This window comes from Pseudorca crassidens, chromosome 6, assembly GCF_039906515.1.
Source record: "Pseudorca crassidens isolate mPseCra1 chromosome 6, mPseCra1.hap1, whole genome shotgun sequence".
In the NCBI taxonomy this organism is placed as follows: domain Eukaryota; kingdom Metazoa; phylum Chordata; class Mammalia; order Artiodactyla; family Delphinidae; genus Pseudorca; species Pseudorca crassidens.
Genome location: NC_090301.1, coordinates 118,650,818 through 118,677,621, shown reverse-complemented (window position 1 = coordinate 118,677,621; position 26,804 = coordinate 118,650,818).

Below are 26,804 nucleotides of genomic sequence, written 5' to 3'. Positions count from 1 at the left end.
CCTGGAGATCTTGTCCAAGGGACTCCTCACGCCCAGGGTTTCTGACTCTGCAGATCTGAGCTAGAGCCTAAGATTTTGTATTTCTAAAAATTTCCCAGGTGGAACTTCCCTGGCCATCCAGTGGTTAAGACTCTATGCTTCCACTGCAGGAAGCGTGGGTTCGATCCCTGTTCAGGGAACTAAGATCCCGCATGCCGCACAGTGAGGCCAAAAGATAAATAAATAACTAGAAGGTTCCCAGGCAATGCTGCTGGTCCGGGGACCACACTTTGAGAACCCCTGAAGCAGTGGGTAACTGCCGTGGTTCCAAGTCAGCTTTTAGCTTTGTCACCTGGGCGATGTGACAACTTTTCTGTGCCTTGCTTTCCTCATCCATAAAAGGGGACTAATGATGCCTGTTTCCTAGGATTTTTCTAGGGATTAAATGGGTTTAAGTTACGTAAAGAGTTTGGAATGGCCCTGACAGGGAGTGGTAACTTTGTAGCCCCTGCTGAGAACCAGTGTCCTCAGCTTGAGATTCCCTGGGAAGGGGGAGGGCTCGTAAGGCACAGGGCTGGGTCCCACTCGCTGTCTCCCATTCAGCGAGGCAGAGGTGGCGGGGGACGTCTGAGGATTTGCATTTCTCCCTGGTTCCCGGTGGGTGCTGTTTGCTGGTGGGGGGACCACCCTTTGAAAACCACTGCCCTGGAGGACTGCACCCTCTTGAAGAAGCATCCAAGTCACCCAGGATGCAGACCTGGGTGGGAGCTAAGAGGGGGGTGGCGGCGGAGGGGTGGGCGTGACTGGAGAATGTTAGGTCAGCGGACACAAAGGTCACCAGAACCTGAGGAGTGCGGTCACAGCCCTGGGATCATCCATCCTCAGTCTGGGGGAAGCTGATTTGGGTTGTGAAACCGGTTCCTGCCCCCAACCCCCCACCCCCGGGGAGGCAGGAGGCCTCCTGGCTACAAGTGTGGAGGCTGCTGGCTCTCCACTTCCCTGTTTACTCTGGACCAGGTGTGGCAGCCACACTGAGCCCTTCTCCTGAGTCCTGGGCTGCAGCAGCTCCCACGTCACTGACTGTGGTTGTCCCCATGGAAGACCAGAGAAAGTCACCAGTCGGGGACGGGGGCACACTCTCTGGGCCTCTGCCCTGTGGGCTGGAGAGTCCACCAGGAGGGTGTCGGAGAGGATGGGCCTTCAGGGGCTGACTCACAGGGACAAAACCCCCAGGAGCCTGAGAGAATCCGCTCCACTCCAGCAAAGCAGAGCCCCTAAAGGAGAGCTGTTCTCCCAGCTGAGCGCAGGAACCAGCAGAAGTGCTTCTCCCTCTGCATCCTGCCCTGGCCAGAGCAGTGGACAGGGCCCAAACCGTCCATGTGTTCTGCCCTCACCTGGTCCGTGAGCTGGGAAGGGCAGGTGCTGGAGTTTCTGTGCTGTAGGCAGAGGCACCAAGCCTTAGCTCGGAGAGGGTTCTTGGCTCCGTCACGGGGAACCAGCCCCTCAGGGGCAGAGCCAGGCCTGGACAGGCCCCAGCCCAGGCCCCCAGATGAACATGCTTTCCAGAGAAGACCGTGCCCCATGGCTGCCCAGGGCTCTCTGGGGAAGGGAGCCTGGCGGCTGGGAGCTCAGCTGGGTTGCATATTAACCTGCCTTGATTGGGCGGATCAATATTTAAACTCAATTACAAGGGAAAGGGGTTATCTGGAGAGAGTTTTTCGGGCAGGAGTGGCTATTGGAATATCTGATCATCTGAGAGGCTGACATGGAACGGGGGTTGGGGGGGGTGGGGGCAGGGGGGAGGGGCTGGACTCCGAACACGTCCAGAGGGGAGAAAGGTGGATGGAGGGACATCCTTCCTCCCTCCTTCCCTCCCTCCCTCCTTCCCATCCCTCTGTGGACCCAGATCTCCTGGTACCAACAAGATACTGAGCTTGCCAGCCCCACTCTTCCTCTGAGCTCCCATGGGCTCCTGGGCATAGGCTGAACTGTCTGTGTGTCTGAATGCCTCCCTCACTGGGAAGAGCTCCTAGAGGACAGAGGGTGGTCTGCCTGATCACTGCCACTCTGGGGTCCAGCCCAGGGACTGGCAGGGAGAAGCCTCTCCGGGAACGTTTGTTGAATGACTAAATGAGAGCAATATGGTGGTGGGCGAGTGAAAGAGTGGGAGCTGGAGGCCCCAGGGAACGAGTGCCTGGATGGGGCAGGGGACCAGCTGGCGTGCCTTGGCAGGACTTCACGTGAGTGTATTCGCTCACAGCACAGGGAATGGGGCTATGGTCGTAGGGGTTGGGGAACAGGACAGTTTGGATGGGAGAGTAGGGAGTTGGGAAAAGGACCAAGCACGGGGCAAAGGAACACTGGGTGGGTCGGCATGGAAAGAGCCCTGAGTCAGGTACCCACCATGGGCCGAGGGTCTTACAGACTTTTGAATGAGCTAGAGTACACCACCAGGGAGCGTTTTTTTTGTTTTGTTTTTCTTAAAAACTCTCCTTATCTGCCTAAAAGCAGAGCTTTCTGAAAGAATTCATCTGCCAAATCCCTTCCCCGGGGGTTTTATAACCAGGGAAGGTTGACTCCTATCACCAGAGAGAAAAAGTCAAGACGTCTTCCCTTGGATAAGACATCACCTAACAAACATTGTCACAAAATGATCATCCCTCCCTCTGTTCTCCTAAGGTCCCACTTGTCATTCTGGAAAGCAAATGACTTGTTTTCCCCTTAGCGCCCTTCTCCCCCACCCCTTCCCCTATGAAGATGGTATAAAAGTCCCAAATTCTATCTGTCTCCTTGAGTCACATTGTTCTGTGAACTGCTGTGTACACGAGGTTAAAGTTCTGTCTTTTCTCTTGCTAATCTGCCTTCTGTTCATTTAATTCTCTGGCCCCCCAGTCACTGAACATCAGAGGGGAGAGGGAGACATTTTCCCTCCCTGACATTTTGTGAGCTCGCTCAGTGCTCACCGCACCTTTTGAGGTGGGTGTTAACGTCTCCGTCTTGCCCACAAGGAGGCTGAGGCTCAGAGAGCCTGGGTCGTCTACTCAAGGACACACAGTTGGTCCAGAGCAGAGCTAGGCTTCTGACCTGCATCTGTTGGCTCCAAGGACTGCCAGGGACTCCAGGGCTGTGCCAGGTGGCTCTGGGGAGGGGGTGATGGAGCCAGAGGTAGGGAGGAAGCACCTGCTTGTTGAGGTGCTGCTCTGAGCCAGGAAGGAGGATCCAGGACGTCTAGGTAGGTTGTGGGATGCCCTTCCTCCCAATTCTTTTTCTTTTTCGAAGTTAAAGTATAGTTGATTTACAAGGTTGTGTTAATTTTTGCTGTACAGCAAAGTGATTCAGTTATACTCTTTTTCAGATTCTTTTCCATTATGGTTTATTACAGGATCTTGACTATAATTCCCTGTGCTGAACAGTAGGTCCTTGTTGGTTCTCTGTTTTATATATAGTAGTGTGTATCTGCTAATCCCAAACTCCCAATTTATCCCTCTCCCCGTTTCCCCTTTGGTAACCATAAGCTTGTTTTCTGTGTCTGTGAATCTGTTTCTATTTTGTAAATAAGTTTATTGGTAGCACTTTTTAGATGCCACATATAAGTGATATCATATGGTATTTGTCTTTCTCTTTCTGACTTACTTCACTTAGTGTGATAATCTCTAGGTCCATCCATGTTGCCGCAGATGGCATGAAATAATTCTTTTTTATGGCTGAGTAGTATTCCACTGTATATACGTACCACATCTTCTCTATCCACCCCTCTGTCCATGGACATTTAGGTTGCTTCCATGTCTTGGCTATTGTGAATAGTACTGCTATGAACATAGGGGCGCATGTATCCTTTCAAATTAGAGCTTTCTCCGGGTACCTCTCAACTCTTCACACCCTTGGTGAGGTCATGTACCATGGTCCCCATCTCAGCCATGTCCCAACTCTGCCCTTGGGCCACATAAAGGGGTGGATGGAACCACGTGTTCTACTTAGTGCTTTGGGTGTCATTTATTTTTAGGTTGTTAGCGACTTAAGAGAAGAATGGGTGGTAGACCAACTCAGCTGTCTGTGAAGCAGCCACAAGATAACGTTGAAAAGAAGGCTACCAAGAATATAACACAGTCCCACCAAGATAACAATTATTAGAAAAAAAGATTAAGTTGGCGATGCCCTGAGAAGAACTGATTACTATAGTCTCACATTATGGCCGTATTAGATAAGTAATGCTAGACACCATAAAACACTCCCTAGACCTCAGCCAACACAATAAAGATTTATTTCTTCTCTGTGTCCCAGGCTGATCTGGGCTGCTGGGCTGTGTTCCGTGTGGTCATTCAGGGACCGAGGTTCCCTCCCTCTGGGGGTCCCGCTGTTTTCTAGAGCCCCAGAGCCCTCTGTTTGACCCTTCGCTCCAGAGAGAGGATGGGCTGAGACCCTGCAGGCTGGGAGGAGAGACTTTAGAGAGCAGCCTGAAAGCAGCCCCCAGCAACTTCCCCTCATATGACCGTGGGCAGAACGCGGTTGCACGACCCCACAGGCCCCATTCTTGGGCGGCTGAGAAATGCACGCCAGCTGTGAGTCCAGCATTCACTGCCTCCATGGCGTTTAATAATAAATAAACCCACGCTGAAGAAAGGACTTGCTGACACATCGGGTGTCACCCCTGTGCCCGGCTCTGTTCAGGGTCTAGACACCAATGCGCTCCCAACGGCCCTGCTCAGACGCCATCCACAGCCCCGTTTCAGGAAGGAGAGAACTGGAGCGGGAGAGGCTCATTACCTTGTCCAAGAGAGAATCTGAACCCCAGTGTTTTGGCTCAAGCCTGTGTCCTAAATCACTCCTTGACTCTGCCCTGACAGAGACACAATCTCAAAAAGGTAAAAAAAAAAAAAAAAAAAAAAGCCAAAGGTAGGGTGATGTTTAGGGGCTCTGCGTCAAGATTCATTCATTATTTTTTTCTTAGCCAACAGTCACTCTGAGCCCGCTGTGCTGTGTGGCAGGCAGGCACCTTGCTGGACAGGGTGATGCAGGGGGACCCTCCGGCCCGTGCAGGTAGCGGAGGGATGCAGGGCTGTGGTCTCCCATCTCCTCCAGCCCTCTCTGAGGGCCTCTACTTACCTTCCCAACCTGAGTGTGCAAAGGTGCCTTTAAGAAAAAAAAGGGCATTGTTTTTGGAAAGACAAAACCAGCCCGCAGGTTTCCAACGCCCCGTCCTGGGTGTTTGTGTACAAAACAGAGGCTGGGCCTGGGGGTGCAGGGCTGGGCTGGGCGGGGGCACACAGGGCCCACTGTGAGGCGGGCTGAGGCTCCTGGGCCGGTCCTGACCGTCTCTGGCACAGAGGTGACGGAGGAGGCGTATCCACTTCTTCCACGTGACCCGGCTGCAGCAACACCAGCCGGACCCGTGTCACCCGGCCCTGGACGGTCAGCGCAGCCAGGAACCCTCGACATCGCCCAGTCCAGGGGTCTTCAAAGCCGTCCCCCCCAAACCTTCCTTCCGCAGCGTGTGTCTGTGCACCCCAAACTCTGCTCTGAGGGGCCAGACTGGGACGGGGTGAGGGCACGGATTTATGAGAGGGGCTCTAAGGATGCCCAGGGTTGGAGGGCCAGGCTGCGAACAACTCTGAGCTTGTCTAAATGAAACAGAGCAGGACCCTATGGTCCTTGTTCCCATGTCCTCCGGCCGCCTTTTGTCTGTGGAAAAACTTTAGCCAAAGAATAAGTTTAATCAGAGAAGCGAGGAAATGCAGAAACAAAGGAAAAGAGTCAAAGGAGACCAAATAATAATCGTTTAGTCATTAAGCAGACTCAAGGACTTTTAGTTCCTTCTCAAGGGCTGTAGATAATATTCTGAGCCATATCCATTGAGCTGTCTTATAGATACTGGAACCGCCAACAGGTGGAAGAAGTTAACTACGTGATGACCAGCCTGTCGCCATGACCTAAGCTGCCACAATTCCAAGAACTGGCCTCAAAGAAATGGGAACAAACCGACCCTGGAACTGAAGACTGACTATTCTGAAAACAATCAAGATGATGGTGGTCAGACCAACGATGAGCAATTTCAAGGTGACGGTCAGAGCTGACTGTGCTGTTCCTGCACGTAGCCCCCTCCAAGCTCTTGTCCCCTGATTGTCAGGGTGTGGGGGGGAGGCGGCCTTTGGACAGGCGTCCACCCACCTGCCTCGCCCCAGTTGCCGGCATCCAGAATAAAGCACACTTTTCTTTCCACCAACACGGCCTCTTTATTGGCTTTTGAGCGGCGAGCAGCTGGATCCCACCCTTGGTTACATAAACTCTTCTGTTGCTGCTTCGGGGGAAACTGAGGCCCACAGAAAGGAAACAGCATGCCCAGGTCCCCTGGCGTCTGGGGAGCCCATCCAGGCTGAGAAGGAGCCCAGGTGCCCAGGTCCTCCGGCTCTGTCCTCCAACTCAGGCCCTTCCCACATCAGAGATGTCAGGAACGTGCCCGGGAGTGGGTGGCTCCTGGGACAACGTGGCCACTGAGGGTGCTGGGCTGGGCTGGACCCAGAGAGCACCGAGAAGCCTTCAGGAGGCAGGGATGCAGGGAGAAGCTGGAGCGGGTGAGGATGGTGGATGCGGGCAGCCGAACATCAAGGGGAGGCCCTGGTGGCCAAGGCACCTGCCCAGAGGGTAGCGCCCGAGACAAGTGGAGGCTGTCTGTCTGGCTTGGAGGGGCCTCGGCCAGGGGCAGCTGAGTCCCTGCCTCCGAGGGAGGGGTCACAGGAGTATTGGGGTTGGGAGGGTCTTTGTTCCAGACTCCCGTTACCACCACTTACGGGATGCGTACACCACGGTTCAGGCCAAGTGCACAGTAGACCCAGTTAAATGGCCACATTTTTTTTTTTTTATTGGAGTATAGTTGATTTACAATGTTGTGTTAATTTCTGCTGTACAGCAAAGTGACTCAGTTATACACATATATACTTTCTTCTTTTTTTAAAAAAAATATATACAATTTTTGTTTGTCAATTATACTTCAATAAAGCTGGAAAAATATAATCCCAGAGCTCAAAGACTGAGGGGTTAAAGCACCGTTCATTCACTCATTCATTCGTTCAACAAACACTATTTTAAAAAAATATTTATTAATTAATTTATTTAGGTTGTGCCGGGTCTTAGTTGCAGCATGCGGACTCTTAGTTGCGGTATGCATGTGGGATCTAGTTTTCCGACCAGGGATCAAACCTGGGCCCCCTACACTGGGAGCACGGAGTCTTACCCACTGGGCCACCGGGGAAGTCCCAACAAACACTTTCTAAATAACCACCTATGCCAAGCCCTGAGCTCAAGTTGCTTATAATCTAACGGAGAAATAAACGTACAGACACATAAATGCAATATACTATGTTAATTGCTATAATAAAGGGATATTACAATTTCAATGAGATTTTGGATGAGGGGCTGAAATCCGTGTAGTAAATTGTGGAATGTTTTAAGAGGAGGTGTAGAGCACCTCTGTGAAGTATTGTGAGGAGTTCCCCAGATAGACAGGTGGTAGGGAAGGCTTTCAGACAAAAAGAACAGTTTGTGCCAAGGAACAAAAGTATAAGAAAGCTGGTTGGACTTAGGGTTCAATTACTGTTGAATACACTACAAGTGGAAGTGATAGAGAGTACATCTAAATGAATCATCTGGGGTCAGATCATGAACGATTTTGTGTGCCACACCAAGAAATCATCCTACAGGCAACGGGAATAACTGAAGAAAGTTAGGCAGTGGAATGACATGAAGAGATAAGTGGTTTAGAAAGATTCTGTAGCAGTGTAGAGGACATTGGGAGCTAGCTCAGCAATGACCTAACCAATAAATACACGAGATGATAAGCCACTGTTAGTGAAAGTCCACAGACACAAGAGTCAACATAGTTACATCTCCAAGGACCATAGATGATGTCGGATGCAGCCTCCTCAAAATCCAAAATCCTATGAACAGTGAGTTTGAGGCACTTTAAACTTTCATTAATGCTCTCCTCAAAATCGTTTTTTCTTTTTTTTAAACATCTTTAGTAATGGAGTATAATTGCTTTACAATGGTGTGTTAGTTTCTGCTTTATAACAAAGTGAATCAGTTATACATATACATATGTTCCCATATCTCTTCCCTCTTGCGTCTCCCTCCCTCCCACCCTCCCTATCCCACCCCTCTAGGTGGTCACAAAGCACCTAACTGATCTCCCCATGCTATGCGGCTGCTTCCCACTAGCTATCTATTTTACATTTGGTAGTGTATATATGTCCATGCCACTCTCTCGCTTTGTCACAGCTTACCCTTCCCCCTCCCCATATCCTCAAGTCCATTCTCTAGTAGGTCTGTGTCTTTATTCCCGTCTTACCCATAGGTTCTTCATGACCTTTTTTTTTTCTTAGATTCCATATATATGTGTTAGCATACAGTATTTGTTTTTCTCTTTCTGACTTACTTCACTCTGTATGACAAACTCTAGGTCTATCCACCTCATTACAAATAGCTCAATTTCGTTTCTTTTTATGGCTGAGTAATATTCCATTGTATATATGTGCCACATCTTCTTTATCCATTCATCCAATGATGGACACTTAGGTTGCTTCCATCTCCTGGCTATTGTAAACAGAGCTGCAATAAACATTTTGGTACATGACTCTTTTTGAATTATGGTTTTCTCAGGGTATATGCCCAGTAGTGGGATTGCTGGGTCGTATGGTAGTTCTATTCGTAGTTTTTTAAGGAAACTCCATACTGTTCTCCATAGTGGCTGTATCAATTTACATTCCCACCAGCAGTGCAAGAGTGTTCCCTTTTCTCCACACCCTCTCCAGCATTTATTGTTTCTAGATTTTTTGATGATGGCCATTCTGACTGGTGTGAGATGATATCTCATTGTAGTTTTGATTTGCATTTCTCTAATGATTAATGATGTTAAGCATTCTTTCATGTGTTTGTTGACAATCTGTATATGTTCTTTGGAGAAATGTCTATTTAGGTCTTCTGCCCATTTGTGGATTGGGTGGTTTGGTTTTTTGTTATTGAGCTGCATGAGCTGCTTGTAAATTTTAGAGATTAATGCTTTGTCAGTTGCTTCATTTGCAAATATTTTCTCCCATTCTGAGGGTTGTCTTTTGGTCTTGTTTACGGTTTCCTTTGTTGTGCAAAAGCTCTGAAGTTTCATTAGGTCCCATTTGTTTATTTTTGTTTTTATTTCCATTTCTCTAGGAGGTGGGTCAAAAAGGATCTTGCTGTGATTTATGTCATAGAGTGTTCTGCCTATGTTTTCCTCTAAGAATTTGATAGTTTCTCACCTTATATTTAGGTCTTTAATCCATTTTGAGCTTATTTTTGTGTATGGTGTTAGGGAGTGTTCTAATCTCATACTTTTACATGTACCTGTCCAGTTTTCCCAGTACCACTTATTGAAGAAGCTGTTTTTTCTCCACTGTATATTCTTGCCTCCTTTATCAAAGATAAGGTGACCATATGTGCGTGGGTTTATCTCTGGGCTTTCTAGTCTGTTCCATTGATCTATATTTCTGTTTTTGTGCCAGTACCATACTGTCTTGATTACTGTAGCTTTGTAGTATAGTCAGAAGTCAGGGAGCCTGATTCCTCCAGCTCCATTTTTTGTTCTCAAGATTGCTTTGGCTATTCAGGGTCTTTGTTGTTTCCAGACAAATTGTGAAATTTTTTGTTCTAGTTCTGTGAAAAATACCAGTGGTAGTTTGATAGGGATTGCATTGAATCTGTAGATTGCTTTGGGTAGTAGAGTCATTTTCACAATATTGATTCTTCCAATCCAAGAACATGGTATAGCTCTCCATCTATTTGTATCATCTTTAATTTCTTTCATCAGTGTCTTATAATTTTCTGCATACAGGTCTTTTGTCTCCTTAGGTAGGTTTATTCCTAGATATTTTATTCTTTTTGTTGCAATGGTAAATGGGAGTGTTTTCTTGATTTCACTTTCAGATTTTTCATCATTAGTGTATAGGAATGCAAGAGATTTCTGTGCGTTAATTTTGTATCCTGCTACTTTACCAAATTCATTGATCAGCTCTAGTAGTTTTCTGGTAGCATCTTTAGGATTCTCTATGTATAGTATTATGTCATCTGCAAACGGTGACAGCTTTACTTCTTCTTTTCCGATTTGGATTCCTTTTATTTCCTTTTCTTCTCTGATTGCTGTGGCTAAAACTTCCAAAACTATGTGGAATAGTAGTGGTGAGAGTGGGCAACCTGGTCTTGTTCCTGATCTTAGTGGAAATGGTTTCAATTTTTCACCATTGAGGATGATGTTGGCTGTGGGCTTGTCATATATGGCCTTTATTATGTTGAGGAAAGTTCCCTCTATGCCTACTTTCTGCAGGGTTTTTATCATAAATGGGTGTTGAATTTTGTCAAAAGCTTTCTCTGCATCTATTGAGAGGATCATATGGTTTTTATCCTTCAATTTGTTAATATGGTGTATCACGTTGATTGATTTGCGTATATTGAAGAATCCTTGCATTCCTGGAATAAACCCCACGTGATCATGGTGTATGATCCTTTTAATGTGCTGTTGGATTCTGTTTGCTAGTATTTTGTTGAGGATTTCTGCATCTGTGTTCATCAGTGATATTGGCCTGTAGTTTTCTTTCTTCCTGACATCTTTGTCTGGTTTTGGTATCAGGGTGATGGTGGCCTCTTAGAATGAGTTTGGGAGTGTTCCTCCCTCTGCTATATTTTGGATATACTTTCTTCTTTTATATTCTTTTCCATTATGGTTTATCCCAAGAGATTGGATATAGTTCCCTGTGAGACAGGACTACTGCCCTTGTTCTCCGAGGAAAAACCTCAGGCTTAAAAGCATTGACTTGCATGTGGTAAAGACTTGGCCAGAAGGTGTGGGCTGACACCCTGAATGGGGGGGTTCTGGCTGCACAGAGCTCCCTCCCACCTCTTCACATCATCTTTCCCATGGAGGACACCACCTACGCTCAAGACGGGTGGCCTGATACCTGCATGGTGACCAGCAATCTGGGTATAAGATGCTGCCTCTTGGGGTGGGGCCCAGTTTAAGGAAAGCGACCCAAGCCCGACCTCTCCATCCTGTCCCCTTTGAGGTCCAGCAGGGACAAAGGACCAAGAGGGACCAGAGTGACATCTGGGGACCTGAGTGTAATTCCATTTCTCTAACTCAGTAGGACATCTGCCTCCATGGGTGAAATTGCAAACAGATTACGGAACATCCACGGGTGAATGAGGGTGTTCAATTTCATTCATTCACTTCTTTATTTTCGCTCCTGTCTTCTGTATTTTAAAATTGGTCTCCATCTGGCCAGGATTCTTGACACTTTAACTTCAAAGGGGTATCGTGGCCAGGACAGACTCAGGAGTTGGGGTTAGGCCAGGGAGCAGGGACACAGCCGTCCCCAGCGAGGCCTGGCATCCACGTCAGGGGGTGCCTTGGGCTTGGCTGTTTGCCCAGTTGGGGAGGGAGTGTGACTGGGGGAAGCCTGACTTTAGGGTCCTGCCCCACACCTGCAGCCCACAGCTCCTGGTGTGCCAGTCCTGTGCCAGAAAGGTCACCTCCATCTGCCTTTCTTTCTAACACTGGTGGCTTTGCTTATTGAGAGATGCCTTCTCTGCTCCTGCTGGGGTGGGTTTGAAATGCCCAAACTGGCAGAGCACAAAGGGTTTTGGAACATTTTCATGGACACCCCATGCTCTGAGGTGGTGGAGGCCAGAGGAATCCGAAGGCCCTGGGAGGCTCCTGCTGGGACAGGACTTGGGACAAGCTGCTTGGGTCCTGGGCTCCCCCAGGGCAGCAGGCCTTTCCTCCCACTCCCTTTAAGCCGGGAATGCGTTGAGGGCAGAGAGCACTTTTTTTAAAAATTTATTTTATTATTTATTCATTTATTTAGGCTGCGTTGGGTCTTTGTTGCTGTGCGCGGGCTTTCTCTAGTTGCGGCGAGCGGGGTCTACTCTTCATTGTGGTGCACGGGCTTCTCATTGAGCTGGCTTCATGTGTTACAGAGCACGGGTTCTAGGCGCATGGGCTTAAGTAGCTGTGGCATGCGGGCTCAGTAGTTGTGGCTCGAGGACTCTAGAGCGCAGGCTCAGTAGTTGTGGCGCACGGGCTTAGTTGCTCCGCGGCATGTGGGATCTTCCTGGACCAGTGTCCCCTGCTTTGGCAGGCAGATTCTTAACCACTGCGCCACCAGGGAAGTTCCCAGAGAGCTCTTTTGTAGAGGGCGTCCTTTCAGCCAGGACTGTGGCAGCATTGCGTAGATACCATCATGCTTTCAAATATAAAGTAGAAAAAAGGTCTGTCTCACAAGTGGTTGCTTTATAAGTAATATGGTATATACCTCACATCAGGACAGGGACATTATCGCTTAGAGGACAAGATGTGTACCACGGGCCTGCATTTACCCAAACATCCGTAATTCTTAAAACCATCCTGCAAGGAGATACTATTATCACCATTTTACAGAGGAGAAAATGGGGTCTCAGAGAAAACAAGTACCTTGTTCAAAACGACACAATCAGAAAGCGGTGAAGGGACTTCCCTGGCGGTCCAGTGGTTAAGAATCCACGCTTCCAACCCAGGGGCGTGGGTTCGATCCCTGGTCAGAGAAGTAAGATCCCACATGCCTCGCAGTGCGGCCAAAAAAAAAAAAAAAAAAAATTAGTGGTGTAGCCTGGATTCATACTGAGTTCTGGAGCTCTTCAGCTGGGCGGCACTTTCGGGACATCCTCAGGTTTGGACAGGATGCCCAGGTGTAGGGAGGCTCGGAGCCCACGAGGTGCCCTGCAGTTGGGACCAGCCAGCCTGGCTTCAGAGATGCTCAGTAAAGACCTCTCAGTAAGCGGTGCGTGACCATCTCAGAACGTGACAGTGAGTGAAAAGCCAGGAAGAAGGCGTGTTGCCCAACTTCCTAGCTCAGTAAAGAAGGCACAGCTGCGAGCGTTTAGGGATGCTTAGGAGGTCAAGTTCAACAGAAAGGCGAGGAAGTGATGGCTGTGAATGTCAGGCTAGTGGTTAACTTGGGGGGGAGGGGCAGGGCAGTGGGGGAGGATTCGAAGTTTGCGGGGGTGCTGGGGAACTGCGGTGGTCCATTTCCTGCCCCAGCGCTGACTTAATGAATGTTGGCTTTGTGATAAATCACTGAGCTGTGTGTCTGTTTTGTGCCCTTTTTTGTATCCACGTTAAGTTTCACAATAAAATAGGTTTGCAAAAGAAAGAAAGAGAAAGAAATGCTCAGTTCGTGAAACATGTCATTCTGCAAAAGAAGGACCTGCTCCCAGAGGGCTCCTAGCTGGAGCGGGCAGTTCCCTCGGACCAGAAGAATCGTCTGCTGTCCTCTCCTCTGGATGCACTTGCTTTGCTTCCAGTCTCTTCCACAAAATGGTGTTGGCCGCGCTTGGTTTCGGGTCCACGTTCTTCATGCTTGCTTCGTGCTCCGTCCGCGGGGACCCCTCCTGGGAGGCCAGCCCATCTTCCCCCGACCCCACAGTCATGCCAGGCAAAGGCCAGAGCGGTTGTCCATAGTTCTTGCCTATCGAAACGGCTCTGGCTGACAGCCCTGGAGAAAGAGGAGGCCTCACAATGGGTGGGAGCAGACGCGGTCCTCTGCATCCCCTGGCCATGTGCTGGCCCAACCCCCAGGAGCCAGAGCTCAGCTGCCCACCATGAGGCATTTCAGCCCACTCCTGGCCAGTTGGCACACGACAGGGCTCAGGCAGATCTGCCCTGACCACTTCTCTGAGCCCGGAGAATAAAGACAACCGTACTTCCTCCCAAGAGCAGGTGCCTGGTTTCAATGCAATGACACGGAAAAGGCACAGGTGCTTATGTGGAGAGGGCCCGACCACGTGGCTTCCATGCCCAGGACGGCCTTCCCTGCCTGCAGGCACAGACCTCTCCACTGACGTCCAGCCCACCGTCCCTCGGACCCCTCACCTGCTGCAGGGAGCCCTCTGAGCGCCCCCAAACTCAGGTGGGCCAGACACCCCCCTCCAGCTCCCACAGCCCTGGGCTTGCCCCAGCGAAGATGCTCCACCCTGCCCTGCCCTCCCCTGGGCCGAGAGACAGCTGGAGCACAGGCACCTGTCTTACTCACATCCCAGGTGCTCTGGCCCCAGCCCAGGGTCTGAATGCAGCAAGAGAGGGATCCACAGGTCTCAGTACGGAAGCTCTGGAGACCCTGAAGCCCCGCTGAGTTGCAGGCAGCTGACCAGCCGTCCAGAGCAAACCCCAGCCCTCCGTTCAATGCCCCTGGTTCCGCGGGTTACTCTGGACACAGCCGATTCAAAGGGCAGACCAGCTGCTGAGGCCAAACAGAATGAGGGTCACTTGAGTGCTAGTTTAAACGCACCAGAGGTGCTCATCTTTTAAGGAAAGCCTGTGATGAGTTAGTTCTTTGGGAGAGTAAAGGATTCTTTGGTAGAGCAACGAAGCCCATCTAATTTTTTTTCTTATACAAATTCAGAATTTGGACTTTGGGGGCCTGGGTTCCCTGGGACAGCGATTAGCATGCAGAGAATGCTCTCCAGGGAAGGTGCTCCTTAATAGGGAATGCTCTTGAGGTCCGCACTGCAAAGGGGGGGAGGGGATGAAGCAGGCAAGGGCTTGGAGAAGCTGGGCTGCCAGGCAGTCTGGGGGTGCGCTCCGCGGGCCCCACGGGGAGCTCGAGGCTGGACCACATTTCAGAGTTGCCCCCCGACGTGGTGAGAGAGCCACACTTTTACCCGCCCTGACAGTTGGTCCACGGACGCTAGTCACCCGGGAGGGGCGTGGTTTGAAGGCGAGAGGGGCGTGGCTTGAGGGCGGGGATCCTTGCAGAGACGGTGGGGGGCTGGTTGTGGGCACCCCACCCTGCTCCCTGGAGAGAAATCCCTTCATCCCTGAAGGGGAATCTGGGGGCTCATTAGTATCCACCCCACTGCCCCGCCCATCACGTGAAACTTTTTTTTTTTTTGCCGTATGCGGGCCTCTCACTGTTGTGGCCTCTCCCGCTGCGGAGCACAGGATCCGGACGCGCAGGCTCAGCGGCCATGGCTCACGGGACCAGCGCTCCGCGGCACGTGGGATCTTCCCGGACCGGGGCACGAACCCGTGTCCCCTGCATCGGCAGGCGGACTCTCAACCACTGCGCCACCAGGGAAGCCCACGTGAAACTTTTATAAGGAAAAATCAGGGAACGCTGTTTCTTGAGGGTCTACTATGAGCTAGACTCTGCTGCATTCTCTCGGAAAATCCTCACAATGGCTTTGCCAGATGGGTGTTATTACACCCATTTTCCAGTTGAGAAAACAGAGGAGAAAGAAGGTCAGTGGTCAGGAGGGTGTCAGAGCTTCACTCCCCGACCTCCTGCTGCCGGGCTCCCTGCTGAGCACCTGCGTCCTCTCCATCCCGTGTCCCACCTTGCCTGTGTAGGCTTGTCCTAGACAGTGGACATCCTCAACCCTCACCGGGCCAGGCACCAGCCAGCCCTCAAGCGCACTGCTGGTGAAACTAGAGGCCAAGCCTGGGGTGAGGCCCTATGAGGCTGACCACCAGGGTCCAAGACCCGGCATGGGGTCCAGGGCAGGGCAAGGCCAGACCCCCGGCCAAGGAAAGGCCGCATTACAGTCTGGTTCCCCGAGAGAATCAGAGTCAAATGGGCAGACGTCAGCTCTCATGGAAGCTGCCCCGTGCAAGTGTCAACTTACATGCCTGAGATGGTGGACACACAGGCCTGTAAGGGCATCCACTCAACAGACGCTGGACACTTGCCGAAAAGGTGGCTGAGTTCTGAGGCTCAGCAGAGGAGCAGAGGTCTCCCCGACTCACTTTTCTTCCCCGCTTTGGACCCTAATCCCCGCATGATGATGCTCTGAAGTGACTATTCCAAGGGTGGCAGGGTGGGAGTCCTCAAGTCCATTGAGGAAAACACCTCACCTGTGGCTGACCTTGGCTATGACCTTGGGGAAGACCAGAGGTCTTGTGCTGTGTGTGGAGGAAGACAGTGCTGGTAGGGCAGGGGATGGTAAGAGGGGCCGCAGCCGAGATCCCCCTTTGCCTTTACCCAAGGCCATTCGGACAGGGGGTGGAAGGCCCACGTGACTTCCCTCTGTTGCAGGAAGGGGAACCCCTTCCCGGGCCCGAGAGTGGGCTGTTGTCTAACACTCAGAAATGAATTGTCCGAAGAGACACACATGCTGACGAAGAAAGAGACTTTATTGGGAAGTGGCGCCCACCCGGGCAGAGAGCAGCAGGGTAAGGGAACCCAGGAGAGCTGCTCTGCCACGTGGCTCGCAGCCTCTGGTTTTATGGTGATGGGGTTAGTTTCCGGGTTGTCTCTGGCCAATCACCTTGCTTGGCCCGTGTTTGGTCTGACTCAGGATCCTTCCTGGTGGCTCATGCATCGCTCAGGCAAGATGGGTTCCAGCAAGGAGAAGTCTGGGAGGCTGGCAGGACATATTATGGGCTGGCATCTCCTCCCTCCTTTGGGCCCCTCCCGAATTCTTCCAGTTAGTTTTTGGCAGCAGAGCCATGTTCCTTATGGGGACCTTTTGTTGTGAGACAACTCATGCACATGGCCATCACCGTGCCTGGCCAAGGCGGGCAGTTTCAGTCAATGGTTCCCTAACACCTCCAGACAAGGGCATGGGTACCTTTCAAAGGAGGCAGGGGAGGGTCCCCCAGCGCCACCTCCCTGGTGGCAACTTGAGAATAGGGTCTGGCCCAGCGTCCCAGCTGGAGGCCTTGATTCCGCCATCTGCTCAGCCTCTAGGGGCTGGACCAGCGCCTTCTACTTCTCCCCAGGGTCCGCTAATCAGATTCATTTTCTCTCCACCACTAGGGCGCGCTGTAGACCCCCGTGCTGTGCGGGGCTGCCAGTATCCTGCAGCAGGACAGCCGGTCCCTGGGAGGCGGGCTTTGCTTCATTCATTGCTGGGTCACCCGTACCTGGAGCAGAGCGCAGACAGGTAGGTGCCCAGTGTAGAGCACATCCCGAGTGAAAGGATGGCAAGCCTGGGCCTTTCCAAGTGTCCCCGCCACCCTGTCTCACCTGTCTATCCACCATCTATCCTCTTCTGCATCATTTATCTATATCTCTCGAAATTTATTTTTTCTAAAGCGTCTCAAAGTAAGTTGCAGATATGATGAGTTTTACCTCTAAATAGTTCAGTGAGTGCTTCCTAAATGCAAGGACGTTCTTTGACATAACCACAGTACAATGATCCACATTAGGAAATTGCAGGCAGCAGGGTGGGCGGCCCAGGGATGCGGAGATGGCTAGTGTGTCTGAGAAGCACTTCTGTGCTGAGGGCCCGGGAGGGGAGGGGGAGGCCAGACTGCAGAGCAGGCAGCCCCAGCAATCGAACAGGCCTGGAGCTAAGCTGAGTGTTGAACTTCACCTGAAAAGCGGGGGAGCCATGCAGACTTGCGGCCTGGGCAGCTTGGGCTCTGGTGCTCACCTTAGCCCCTGTCTCCCGGGTCCCTCGGGAGGCCACGGCGATCATCCCGGTGGTTGAGGGTCCTCGGTCCTCGGGGCTAACCCGGTCACCCTGCTCAGTTCAGCAAGAACAGAATGTACTCAAGGAGCCCAAGGAACAGGGAGTGGAAGGGCAGGGAAGGAACAGAAGAAAGTGAGTGAGAATAAGGGTCTGGCACAGGCCGGGCCTGTTGTGTAACCTGCGTTGACGTCTCCCAGTGGGTGAGTCACCGTTCTGCGCAGAGGGCCCACTCCTACCATATCTACACACAGCCTTCCTGCTCCAGCTGCCTGGCACTGTCCTCCCTGCCCTGTGCCCTGGGGCTGAGCACGAGAACTTGGAGGTGTTCAGAATGGGGTTCAAATCCTACCATGGCTGCTGTGTGAGCTTGAACAACTTGCTTGGCGTCTCTAAGCCTCAGTTTCACTCCTCTAAAGCCTGAATGGCAGTCTATCCCTTGTAGTTCGTGGTGGGAGTTAGCTGGGATGGTCGGTGCCTGGGTCTGGCTCACCTGGACGCTCCTGCCAGGGTGCCTGGCACTTAGTAGGTACTCGGTAGGTGTCTGAGGGAGGTAAACCCATACGATAGCGCCTGGCCTGTAGCAGACCCTGGGGAAGTATCAGTTGTCTTATCTGAGGCCTTTAAACCATCCACAGTTACGACCCCCTGCATCTGCTCCGAGGCGGGTAACCCAGTCTGAGCCCACTGTGCTGAAGGTAATGGGCGCTCCTGGCGGGCAGGTCACGGCCACACTCCCTGCCTACGTGTGTGCTCCCATCCTACAGAGACGCCTGCACATGGAATTACTGAGGAGGGGAAAGCGGGGAGCTCCAGCCAGGGGACCAAGTTGGGGTGCTGACGGAGGTCGTAGGCAGGACTGCAGAGGCTGGTACCCGGCCATGGGGGCCCCAGGCACTGCGCTGCATGGGGGAGAATGTAGGTGTGCTGATGGGAGGGGTGGGCTGCCAGGGCCCTTCCCCCCAACCCCATCCCCAGGTAGACCGACACCTGGCCCTCCTCCCGCAGGCCTGCGCCTCACCTGCCTCTTGGCTGCTCCGGGAGATTTGAAGGTGTTGCAAATTGCTCTGTGATGTCCTGGAGCCATACCAAGTCCCTGGCCCGTAGCCCACCCCTCGGGGCTTGGCGCCAGCTGCATTGCCCCTGGGAGACAAGCTGCCTTTTACGACTTTGGTTTGAAGGGCTGGGTCAGCGGCATCCTCACCTGGCTGGCAGTGGAGAGGTGCCTCTTTGAAGTTCAGGCAGAATCAAGGTGATCAGAGGTCGCAGCGCCGGGCTGCTCCCATCCCAGGCCGCAGCCACCCAAAGGTGTTTCTGTGCTGAGCGGGGTAGAGGCTAGGAGCCTGTGCTCTGGAACCAGACAGCCTGGGTGCCACTGACTCGCTGTGTGACCTTGGACAACTGCCTTGCCCTCCCTGCTCAATTCTCTCATCGGTAATATAGAGGTGAGAAGAGTCCTCACCTCAGAGCAGGGCTGTACCAGGTAAATGAGTTAATGCAAGTAAACAGTTCCGAGCAGCCCCAACTCGTGGGTGCTGTGCAAACATGAGCCATCACCTCGAGAATTCAGGGACAGCACAGATCCTTCCTAGGGGCGGGAGGAGGCCAGCCTTCCCTCGCCTGACCCTCCAGCCCTCTGTGATCCAGCCCTGCCCACCATCCACCCTCACATTTGACCTCTCCCTTCCTTCCACGGCAGCCCCAGGAGCTGCTGTGCTTCCCTGAGCTCCTCCACCCACCCATGCAGGCTGACTCCTACCCTCCACTTCCCTCACCACTCAGCTCAGTCATCCCCTCCTCCAGGAAGCCTTCCACTTAACCCCATGACGTGCTAACCTCCCCCAAAGCCTGCGGGTTTGAAGAAATGGAGACTCCGAGAGGGGTGAAGCTGCCAGAGCAGAGGGTTGGGACTTGGCTTCAGGGCTGGCCAGCTCCAAAGCTGGTGCCTTTCCCTCTAGCCTTCCTGCTTCCCTCTGTCAGGGTTTGTGGAGGGGATGCTGGAATGTTGCTGTGAGGCTTGGAGGGGCAGCAGCCATTTTGTCACCATGAGGCAATAAGCATAAAGGAAAAGCCTCTCAGAGAATTTGAAGCCAAATGTATTCTTGTCTTGTACAACATCTAAAGAAGGAATGTTACTGTCACAGCCATTCAGAAGGGGAGTGTCACGGAAGCAAACACTGGCAGTGCCCACCCCAGCAATGCCCACGAGAAGGAGGCTTCTTAGTCAATGCCCTTTCAGAATTCTGGACGCATCAGCTTATCCAGCTCTCTCTGTGCCACATTCATGCTCCAACTCACGAATGGTTGTTGGTTTTCTGACGAAGGTCTGCTCTGGGGGAGAAGGCACTGTCACAGGCCAAGAGTGGTTTCCATCATGTCCCAGGACTGCTCATCATAGACGAATGCATAGGCCTGAAGGTTTACACATATGAGCCCATCCCGAGAGACGGAGCTGTGAGTGGGGTGTCCCCTAAATCAGATTTCCAAAGTCTCGCGCTGTGGGACTCTTGCCCGTGAGCTTGAGAACTACAAAAGATGTGCAGTGCCTGTTGAGTGAACAAGGGGATAAATTTCCTCCCACTGCAGCTGGGTTCCTGAGGGCAGGATCTGCGTGTGTTTCGTCCCTGAGTGCCCAGAATGGGTCCCGGCCCTGGCAGGGGTTCCCACGGGGGTGCGGATGATCAATGGCTGGTCAGGGTGGGCAGTGAGACCTCCAGGGAGAGGAGGAGCCCCCCAGAGGACAGAAGCCCAGTTGCTCTCGTCCACTGCTCCCGACACCCTAACTGACCCCAGGTTCCCTGGGGACCCTCAGCCCATTTCCGGAAGCACTGAAGGGACGTGTCTCTCCCAGACACCTGAGTCCCTGCCACTGTCTTCGGCTGTGGTCTGGGGCTGCAGGTGGGTTTCCTACAGAGGAGCCGCTCTTTGAATCTGCTTTACTTTTTCCAGAGTCTTTCTCTAGAGGGTTTCTGAGTTCGATTTGGTTACTCATCACACAAGGGTTTCTTGAGCCCTCCATGTGGGTAAAGATCGAGATCTGCCTGCAGACTGGATCCCATTAGGGTTCAAGTCCAGGTCTGGGTCAGGACCAGACTTGGCCTCCTGGATAAGGGTAAGGTTTAGATCCAGATTAATCTTAGAGCCAGGCCAGAGGGTCAGTTTTACTTCACGCATTTGCCCATCTTGTGGGATGTGGAAATTGGAGTCAGAGTTTATAGAACTTGACCCTCTGGGACCCCCGGGACCCGCTGCTTCCCCGCCTCGGCTCCCACCGCACCTGCCAGTAAAGGGCTGACGGCCTCTTGTGAGTTTTCTCCCAGGCTGTTTGGTGATGACACCAACTTCCCAAGGCCAAGGCCTTCCCAGGGCCCTGGCCTTCCACTTACTGGGCAACCTGCAGCTTTGTCCAGATGGCTGGGGGAGCAGTGCTCGTATCTGACAACCTGGCCAGGGGCACTCGCCTCCCGCCATCCTGGAGTTCCTTCACTGCCAGCCTCCCACCGTCCCCACCCGGCCTTGACCTCCAGAGATGAATGGCGATGCTGTCAGAGATCCCAGCAGAGCCAAGTCCCCGGAGCCTTGTGAGCCCAGGATTAGAGGCCGGCTCAGGGCGAGCAGACAGTTATCTCTGGCGCTCGTCCCTCTGGGATGGGGCTGCTGCACCGAGAAACACCTCGGAGCTGCTCTGGGTTTGCTCAGGTGAACGGGCCCAGGCAGCTGGGGGGAAACCGAGGGCAGGGGCGTGGGAGAGGGTCAGGGTGACAGAGGAGCACAAGGCTGGCTCTGGGGCTGCCACGTCCTTCTGGAGAGAGGGAACATGGTGTACGTGCGTGTCCTCAACCAGGAAACCTGATGCTTGTTGATCTTGAGCGCCTGCCGGAGTCTCGGCCCCGGTTCTGGGCACGCACCATGCAGCCTGCGAACGCCAGATCTGGGGGCTGGCGGAGGAGGGAGGCGTGTGGGACCTGGGTGGACGTGGGTCCCTCTGCCATCAGGGCAGCCAGCGAGGCAGCACCTCCCGAGGGACAGCTGGAAAGGTCCTCTTGAGCACCTACTGGACACTGGGCATTGCTCACAGTGCATTGGATGCATTGTTTCATTTCATCCTGGGAGCAGTTCTGCAAGGGTTCAGCCTCATTACGCAGAGGAAGGAAGGAAAGAAGGGTCAGCGAGAATCAGTTACCCAGTGAATCAAGGAGGCGAGGACGCACAGCAGGTGCAGCATGAGTAAAACCCCGGCCTTGACATTGTTTTATTTTAAAGAACACCCTTCCTGTGTGACAGAATAGAGGCCCCCACTATCTTGACCTGGGTTCACCCAAGCAGAGACTGAGGCTCCTGGCCTCTGTGTGAGACCTTTTTGGGGGAGTGTGACCCCCTGGGAGATGGAGCGATGGACAGGAGAGTGAACGGGCTGGGATGGAGAACGGATGCTCGCGTGGGATTGATGGCAGACCACTGGGTCCTGGCTCTGAGAGCCGCACACACTCTGCCTGGGGGAGAGAGGAGGGAGATTTACCCTCAGGTCCCTGTATCCCACCCTTTCCTGTTGTCAGTGCGTGTCTGCCCGGCAAGGTGTGCTCAGTGGACGAGAACTCAGAGCTGGTCCCCGCAGAGGTGCCCAGGTGGCTGGATCAAGAGGCAGGTGAGGTCCAGAGAGCTGTGCAGACAAAGTGGCTGATGTGTCCGGTCTCCTTATCATACAGCTGGGGACATTGAGAGGGGACGTGAAAGGCCATGCCTTGGTGGCTGGGGACTGGCGTGAGATCACGTGACACTCAGACCACTGAGGTGACCACGGTCCCCGGCAGGTGGCAGGCAGAAAGAAGGTTGCCTGGCTCTGGGTGTAAGTGTAGCGTCTGTGTGTGTGTGTGTGTGTGTGTGTGTGTGTGTGTGTGTGTGTGTTATACATAGAGAGAATTTTTGGAGCGACAGATAGGTGGCCAGGAGTGGAGCATGAAGACAGCCCTCTCTGGAAAGTTCTCAGGTGTGTGCACCCCATATAAAGAAGGATGCCCCCCACCCTGCTCCAGGGCTACAGGAGGTCGGAGCCCAGTGTCCAGGCCCCCGTCCCAGCCTTTGGAGGGGTGTCAGGCCAGCCCAGGCCCAGCCAGTGCCGTGATATGAGTCAGTCCCGGGAGGAGAGGGGCCGGGGGCTGGGGAGCGGACAGCCCACGTCCTGGGCTGTGGAGCTGTTCCCACTGGACCTCGGGTAGCCCAGGGGCCTAGAGCGAGAATGATGAGTAACTGGGCTTCGGCATCCAAGTAAAACCTACCCCAAACCCCAGACCAAACTGCCTCGGGTGCCTGCCAGCTGCCGCTGCCAGGATCATCAATACGCATTGTTCCCCTAGACGGGGCCCCTCCGCACTTTCAACCACGAGTTCCGGGGGCGGGCTAGGTGTGGCTCACACCACGCGGACAGGCACAGCTTCGTGGGATCTGTTCCCCAAGCCGCTCTCCCCACAGCCTCCAGCGACAGGGTCACGGGGAGGAAGGTAGCTCTCGGGCTGGATCAGGGTGGAGAGCCTTCACCAGGTGTGAAAGCTGGCTGACCTTGGCCTTGGGCTCCTCAGCTACTCAACAGGGTAATCACGTGGCCCTCGCGGTCTCATAGGGTTGGCATGAAGGATGCAGGAACTCCTAAGAAAAATGTGGAGCCGGAGTGAAGTGCAGTGTCCCTGCTATTCTCAGCGTGCTGGGAGGCGTCAGGCTTCGGGCAAAGGGTGGGGGGGTACTGGTCGCACAGGCCTGGGTTCCCACGTCAGCCTCCTCTATCCAACGCACGTGACTTTCTAAGCTTCAGTTTCCTCATCTGTGAAATGGAGCCAGTGAAGCTGGAGGCTGGGCAGGCCTGGCTCTCAGCCCAGTGCCGGGGGCTGGGGGACTTGTGACCATGACACAGAGACCCTGCAAGGTGACTCTCTAGGTCAGGCCAAGCATCACGGACAGAACAGGGGCCACATCCTCTCTGGGAGGCCAACGTCAAGACACACCTCTTCCATGAAGCCCTCTTGAGTCCTTCCAGCGCTGGCCTGGGCCCCTCCTCTAGATAACTAGATCCCACGGCCTCTAGGCCATTCTCTTCAGCTCTTAAGCACTGCAGGGGATACTGTTATTGGGGTGGGAAGTGGACTGTCCAGCAGACTTGCCCCTCGCCCTATTTGAGAGGAAAACCCCTTTAATGTGATACTGGCAGGAAATAAGCTGCCCGCTGTGAAAGGGGGCAGGTGTACCCTCACCTAGTTCCTGGGCATATTGACCAGGCTTGGCCAAAAGGACACTCCCAGCCAGGGCTCAGAATCTTAAGCAGTGACATCATTCAAAGGGAGAGTTGGACTCTGTTCCCCATGGCTGCGTCTGTGAGCAGTAGTCCTGCAGGCCAGCCGTGGTGGGGTGGACCTTGCCCAGAGCACCTGGGGCTGTGACTTGGCTCTGTTTTTCGCTCCTGGCCTCCTTTGGCGCCTGCCCACTTCCTGAGCTTTGTTCTCTCACCTTCTTGCCAATTCTGAGCTCCCTAGCAGCCAGAGTTGGGTCAGGTCTCTGTTGTTCACTCAACACACATATTTCCCTTGCATGATACCAACTGTTCCAGGCGAGCAAATACTCTTTCCCTCAAACGGATTACACCCCCCGGGGCCAGGAATGCTGCCCTCCACCCTGACGTATCGCCCACCGAATGCCTCCCCGGGGCATGTACACCATGGTTAACTTAATGAACACTGCTGTGTGTTATGTATGAAAGTTGTTAAGAGGGTAAATCCTAAGAGTTCTCATCACAAGGAAAAATATTTTTTTCTATTTCTTTAATTTTATATGTGTATGAGACGGTGGATGTTCACTGAACTGACCTTGATAATCATTTCATGACATATGTAAGTCAAATCGTTATGCTGTACACCTTAAACGTGTACAGTGCTGTATGTCAATGATATCGCAATTAACCTGGAAGAAAAAAAAATTTTTTTTAATCTTGTTTCTTGGTTGAAATTTCCAAAGGTTTATATTTCCTCTCCCAGAAAAAAGCATGAGTTCCTTGAGGAATAAGACTTTGTATTTTTCACCTTTTTATCCCTCACAGCATCCAGTGCACAGTACAGGCGTACCTTGTTTTACTGCGCTTTGTTTCCGTGTGCTTTTTTTTGGGCGGTACGCAGGCCTTTCACTGTTGTGGCTTCTCCCGTTGCGGAGCACAGGCTCCGGACGCGCAGGCTCAGTGGCCATGGCTCACGGGCCCAGCCGCTCCGCGGCATGTGGGATCCTCCCGGACCGGGACACGAACCCGCGTCCCCTGCATCGGCAGGCGGACTCTCAACCACTGTGCCACCAGGGAAGCCCTCGTGTGCTTTTTAAAAAATAAATTGAATGTTTGTGGCAACCCCGTGTCAAACAAGACTATTGGTGCTGCCATTTTTCCAACAGTATTTGCTCAGTTCATGCCTCCGTGTCACATTTTGGTAATCTTTGCAATATTTCAAACTTTTTCATCACTATTATATTTGTTATGGTGATCTGTGATCAGTGGTCTTTGATGTTACTAGTGTAATTGGTTTGGGCACCGTGAACCATGCCCATAGAAGATGGCAAACGTAATCTATAAACGTGTGTGTTCTGACTGCTCCACCCACTGGCTGTTCCCCAATCTCTCCGTCTTCTTGGTCCTACCTGTTCCCTGACACACAACAATATTGAAATTAGGCCAATTAGTAACCTTACAGTGGCCTCGAAGTGAAAGGGGGAGTCAAATAAAACACTAGAAAGGAAGCTTAGTGAGGAAGGCATGTCGAAAGCCGAGACAGGCCGGAAGCCAGGGGCCTTGTGCCACAGTTAGCCACGTTGCGGATACAAAGGAAAAAATCTTGAAGTGAAAGGGCTGCTCCCTTGAACTCATGAATAATAAGAAAACCAAAGTGGGGAGGGGTGTGCCTGGAGGGCTGGACACCCTTCTGGAGCTGAGTTACTTAAGAAAGAAGATGGTTTTCCCCTCTCTTTGGATTTCCAGCCCTTGGTTTGGGGCAAAAAGAAAACATCTGCACGTGGCAGATGAAAGAACTTGCTGGTTTTTGATTTCCCCAGCAGCACGTAGGTAAATAATTATTATCAGTTTGGCGCAGTTGGGTTCAAGGGTGACTACGTGAGTCTTTCAGTACTGATGGTTCTAGGGAAGGGGCGGGAATCTGAGTCATTCCCATAAAGTCTTAGTGCATGAAAAAGCCAGAGGCACCTCCCAGGAGCTGGGACAGGCGGCAGAACAGGGTAGAGCTGGGTTTGGCCTTGGATTTTACAGCCAGCATCTCTGGGCACTCGCTTTCCTTCCTGACATGTTTATACAACAGAGGTGGCTGTTGCCTGGATTTAATACATGTTTTACAGTTGGTTATAATTTCTGACATTGGAAATGTCCCCACGTATCATGGAGGGGTCAAACTTCTTTGAAGAGCAGAGAAAAATTCCCCAGGATCGCCATGGCAATGGAAGTTGTCACTATGCCGGGCCAGAGCCAACATCACTTTGGATCTGGACCCTGGATAATGTTGCAGTGTCTGGGCTAATTGTCTGTTCATTCATTTATCAGTTTATTTGTTCTACTAATTTGCTCCTTATTTATGACCCTACTTGGTTCTGGTCATTCTCCTCTCTGACGTCCAGGGCAGCCTAGATGAAAAGAGGAATAGTCAAGACGGGAAATTCTCTGACACTTTTTCTTAATTTCCTGTGCCAGCTTGTCTTTCTCAGGCCAGGCTTTAAATATTGGTGAGCAAGGAATGCAAAAGACAAAGCCTATCTGAACCTCACTAGGGCATGTGGTAAAATTGTGTGCGGTCTCCTTGTGGACCAGACAGAGAGAGACCATGTCAGGAGCATGGGTGTTGCCACTTTCTAGCTGTATGTCCTTGGCGACTTACTTAGTATCTGTGACCCTCCTATCTCCTCAGTCTGCAGAGTAAGGATAAAACTAATATCTACTAGGTACCCAGAACCCTGCCAGGGCCTATGGTAAGCACACGACATGTATAATCTGATTTTTGTCTCACAACAACCATATGAAGTTAGGACAGCCAAGTCTTTCCTTTCATAGAAGAGGAAACTGGGAACTTAGAGAGGTTAGTACTTGTCCCTGGTCACAGGGCTGGTTGATGGTTTAAACGTCTGAAAACCAGTTTCACACATTTTGTTTTGTATTTTGGGTGTTCAAGGTGGAAGGGTAAATTTGGTCCCTATTAGTCCATCATGCCCTTCCAGTGTTTTGGGAAAGCTTATTCCTTAGGTGGCCCCTCAGGAAGGGCTTGTAGGACAGTATTCCCCATGTTATCATGTTCATAACATTTTTCTATGGTCTTTTTACATAGAGGTTTATTAGG